This window comes from Musa acuminata, unplaced genomic scaffold (genome assembly GCF_036884655.1).
Source record: "Musa acuminata AAA Group cultivar baxijiao unplaced genomic scaffold, Cavendish_Baxijiao_AAA HiC_scaffold_907, whole genome shotgun sequence".
Classification (NCBI taxonomy): Eukaryota; Viridiplantae; Streptophyta; class Magnoliopsida; order Zingiberales; family Musaceae; genus Musa; species Musa acuminata.
In genome coordinates this window covers 20001-25000 of record NW_027021129.1, presented here as the reverse complement: position 1 = coordinate 25000, position 5000 = coordinate 20001, and positions in this window count along the sequence as shown.

Sequence of the window (5000 nt, the reverse complement as noted above, 5' to 3'; positions counted from 1 at the left end):
ACCGTCGAGAGCGGAGCAAAACGTCAGCCATCTCAGCACCCTGGAACCCCCCGGGTGGCACAGGGCTGGATGGGGCTTTCGTATAGCAGGGACGGTGCTGCCTCTCGCTTCGCTCGCTGTCCGCCGCTCGCCGCTCGCTCGTGCAGCCAAAAATGGCCAGTTTTGGCCCGTTTTTGGGCCGTTTTGGCCAGTTTTTGGCCTGTTCTTGCATTGCGCGGTGACCGTCGAGAGCGGAGCAAAACGTCAGCCATCTCAGCACCCTGGAACCCCCCGGGTGGCACAGGGCTGGATGGGGCTTTCGTATAGCAGGGACGGTGCTGCCTCTCGCTTCGCTCGCTGTCCGCCGCTCGCCGCTCGCTCGTGCAGCCAAAAATGGCCAGTTTTGGCCCGTTTTTGGGCCGTTTTGGCCAGTTTTTGGCCTGTTCTTGCATTGCGCGGTGACCGTCGAGAGCGGAGCAAAACGTCAGCCATCTCAGCACCCTGGAACCCCCCGGGTGGCACAGGGCTGGATGGGGCTTTCGTATAGCAGGGACGGTGCTGCCTCTCGCTTCGCTCGCTGTCCGCCGCTCGCCGCTCGCTCGTGCAGCCAAAAATGGCCAGTTTTGGCCCGTTTTTGGGCCGTTTTGGCCAGTTTTTGGCCTGTTCTTGCATTGCGCGGTGACCGTCGAGAGCGGAGCAAAACGTCAGCCATCTCAGCACCCTGGAACCCCCCGGGTGGCACAGGGCTGGATGGGGCTTTCGTATAGCAGGGACGGTGCTGCCTCTCGCTTCGCTCGCTGTCCGCCGCTCGCCGCTCGCTCGTGCAGCCAAAAATGGCCAGTTTTGGCCCGTTTTTGGGCCGTTTTGGCCAGTTTTTGGCCTGTTCTTGCATTGCGCGGTGACCGTCGAGAGCGGAGCAAAACGTCAGCCATCTCAGCACCCTGGAACCCCCCGGGTGGCACAGGGCTGGATGGGGCTTTCGTATAGCAGGGACGGTGCTGCCTCTCGCTTCGCTCGCTGTCCGCCGCTCGCCGCTCGCTCGTGCAGCCAAAAATGGCCAGTTTTGGCCCGTTTTTGGGCCGTTTTGGCCAGTTTTTGGCCTGTTCTTGCATTGCGCGGTGACCGTCGAGAGCGGAGCAAAACGTCAGCCATCTCAGCACCCTGGAACCCCCCGGGTGGCACAGGGCTGGATGGGGCTTTCGTATAGCAGGGACGGTGCTGCCTCTCGCTTCGCTCGCTGTCCGCCGCTCGCCGCTCGCTCGTGCAGCCAAAAATGGCCAGTTTTGGCCCGTTTTTGGGCCGTTTTGGCCAGTTTTTGGCCTGTTCTTGCATTGCGCGGTGACCGTCGAGAGCGGAGCAAAACGTCAGCCATCTCAGCACCCTGGAACCCCCCGGGTGGCACAGGGCTGGATGGGGCTTTCGTATAGCAGGGACGGTGCTGCCTCTCGCTTCGCTCGCTGTCCGCCGCTCGCCGCTCGCTCGTGCAGCCAAAAATGGCCAGTTTTGGCCCGTTTTTGGGCCGTTTTGGCCAGTTTTTGGCCTGTTCTTGCATTGCGCGGTGACCGTCGAGAGCGGAGCAAAACGTCAGCCATCTCAGCACCCTGGAACCCCCCGGGTGGCACAGGGCTGGATGGGGCTTTCGTATAGCAGGGACGGTGCTGCCTCTCGCTTCGCTCGCTGTCCGCCGCTCGCCGCTCGCTCGCGCAGCCAAAAATGGCCAGTTTTGGCCCGTTTTTGGGCCGTTTTGGCCAGTTTTTGGCCTGTTCTTGCATTGCGCGGTGACCGTCGAGAGCGGAGCAAAACGTCAGCCATCTCAGCACCCTGGAACCCCCCGGGTGGCACAGGGCTGGATGGGGCTTTCGTATAGCAGGGACGGTGCTGCCTCTCGCTTCGCTCGCTGTCCGCCGCTCGCCGCTCGCTCGTGCAGCCAAAAATGGCCAGTTTTGGCCCGTTTTTGGGCCGTTTTGGCCAGTTTTTGGCCTGTTCTTGCATTGCGCGGTGACCGTCGAGAGCGGAGCAAAACGTCAGCCATCTCAGCACCCTGGAACCCCCCCCGGGTGGCACAGGGCTGGATGGGGCTTTCGTATAGCAGGGACGGTGCTGCCTCTCGCTTCGCTCGCTGTCCGCCGCTCGCCGCTCGCTCGTGCAGCCAAAAATGGCCAGTTTTGGCCCGTTTTTGGGCCGTTTTGGCCAGTTTTTGGCCTGTTCTTGCATTGCGCGGTGACCGTCGAGAGCGGAGCAAAACGTCAGCCATCTCAGCACCCTGGAACCCCCCGGGTGGCACAGGGCTGGATGGGGCTTTCGTATAGCAGGGACGGTGCTGCCTCTCGCTTCGCTCGCTGTCCGCCGCTCGCCGCTCGCTCGTGCAGCCAAAAATGGCCAGTTTTGGCCCGTTTTTGGGCCGTTTTGGCCAGTTTTTGGCCTGTTCTTGCATTGCGCGGTGACCGTCGAGAGCGGAGCAAAACGTCAGCCATCTCAGCACCCTGGAACCCCCCGGGTGGCACAGGGCTGGATGGGGCTTTCGTATAGCAGGGACGGTGCTGCCTCTCGCTTCGCTCGCTGTCCGCCGCTCGCCGCTCGCTCGCGCAGCCAAAAATGGCCAGTTTTGGCCCGTTTTTGGGCCGTTTTGGCCAGTTTTTGGCCTGTTCTTGCATTGCGCGGTGACCGTCGAGAGCGGAGCAAAACGTCAGCCATCTCAGCACCCTGGAACCCCCCGGGTGGCACAGGGCTGGATGGGGCTTTCGTATAGCAGGGACGGTGCTGCCTCTCGCTTCGCTCGCTGTCCGCCGCTCGCCGCTCGCTCGTGCAGCCAAAAATGGCCAGTTTTGGCCCGTTTTTGGGCCGTTTTGGCCAGTTTTTGGCCTGTTCTTGCATTGCGCGGTGACCGTCGAGAGCGGAGCAAAACGTCAGCCATCTCAGCACCCTGGAACCCCCCGGGTGGCACAGGGCTGGATGGGGCTTTCGTATAGCAGGGACGGTGCTGCCTCTCGCTTCGCTCGCTGTCCGCCGCTCGCCGCTCGCTCGTGCAGCCAAAAATGGCCAGTTTTGGCCCGTTTTTGGGCCGTTTTGGCCAGTTTTTGGCCTGTTCTTGCATTGCGCGGTGACCGTCGAGAGCGGAGCAAAACGTCAGCCATCTCAGCACCCTGGAACCCCCCGGGTGGCACAGGGCTGGATGGGGCTTTCGTATAGCAGGGACGGTGCTGCCTCTCGCTTCGCTCGCTGTCCGCCGCTCGCCGCTCGCTCGTGCAGCCAAAAATGGCCAGTTTTGGCCCGTTTTTGGGCCGTTTTGGCCAGTTTTTGGCCTGTTCTTGCATTGCGCGGTGACCGTCGAGAGCGGAGCAAAACGTCAGCCATCTCAGCACCCTGGAACCCCCCGGGTGGCACAGGGCTGGATGGGGCTTTCGTATAGCAGGGACGGTGCTGCCTCTCGCTTCGCTCGCTGTCCGCCGCTCGCCGCTCGCTCGCGCAGCCAAAAATGGCCAGTTTTGGCCCGTTTTTGGGCCGTTTTGGCCAGTTTTTGGCCTGTTCTTGCATTGCGCGGTGACCGTCGAGAGCGGAGCAAAACGTCAGCCATCTCAGCACCCTGGAACCCCCCGGGTGGCACAGGGCTGGATGGGGCTTTCGTATAGCAGGGACGGTGCTGCCTCTCGCTTCGCTCGCTGTCCGCCGCTCGCCGCTCGCGCAGCCAAAAATGGCCAGTTTTGGCCCGTTTTTGGGCCGTTTTGGCCAGTTTTTGGCCTGTTCTTGCATTGCGCGGTGACCGTCGAGAGCGGAGCAAAACGTCAGCCATCTCAGCACCCTGGAACCCCCCGGGTGGCACAGGGCTGGATGGGGCTTTCGTATAGCAGGGACGGTGCTGCCTCTCGCTTCGCTCGCTGTTCGCCGCTCGCCGCTCGCTCGCGCAGCCAAAAATGGCCAGTTTTGGCCCGTTTTTGGGCTGTTTTGGCCAGTTTTTGGCCTGTTCTTGCGTGGTGCGGTGACCGTCGTGAGCGGAGCAAAACGTCAGCCATCTCAGCACCCTGGAACCCCCCGGGTGGCACAGGGCTGGATGGGGCTTTCGTATAGCAGGGACGGTGCTGCCTCTCGCTTCGCTCGCTGTTCGCCGCTCGCCGCTCGCTCGCGCAGCCAAAAATGGCCAGTTTTGGCCCGTTTTTGGGCTGTTTTGGCCTGTTTTTGGGCTGTTCTTGTGTGGCGCGGTGACCGTCGTGAGCGGAGCAAAATGTCAGCCATCTCAGCACCCTGGAACCCCCCGGGTGGCACAGGGCTGGATGGGGCTTTCGTATAGCAGGGACGGTGCTGCCTCGCGCTTCGCTCGCTGTTCGCCGCTCTCCGCTCGCTCGCGCAGCAAAAAATGGCCAGTTTTGGCCCGTTTTTGGGCTGTTTTGGCCAGTTTTTGGCCTGTTCTTGCGTGCCGCGGCGACCGTCGTGAGCGGAGCAAAACGTCAGCCATCTCAGCACCCTGGAACCCCCCGGGTGGCACAGGGCTGGATGGGGCTTTCGTATAGCAGGGACGGTGCTGCCTCTCGCTTCGCTCGCTGTCCGCCGCTCGCTGCTCGCTCGCGCAGCCAAAAATGGCCAGTTTTGGCCCGTTTTTGGGCTGTTTTGGCCTGTTTTTGGGCTGTTCTTGTGTGCCGCGGCGACCGTCGTGAGCGGAGCAAAATGTCAGCCATCTCAGCACCCTGGAACCCCCCGGGTGGCACAGGGCTGGATGGGGCTTTCGTATAGCAGGGACGGTGCTGCCTCTCGCTTCGCTCGCTGTCCGCCGCTCGCCGCTCGCTCGCGCAGCCAAAAATGGCCAGTTTTGGCCCGTTTTTGGGCCGTTTTGGCCAGTTTTTGGCCTGTTCTTGCGTTGCGCGGTGACCGTCGAGAGCGGAGCAAAACGTCAGCCATCTCAGCACCCTGGAACCCCCCGGGTGGCACAGGGCTGGATGGGGCTTTCGTATAGCAGGGACGGTGCTGCCTCTCGCTTCGCTCGCTGTCCGCCGCTCGCCGCTCGCTCGCGCAGCCAAAAATGGCCAGTT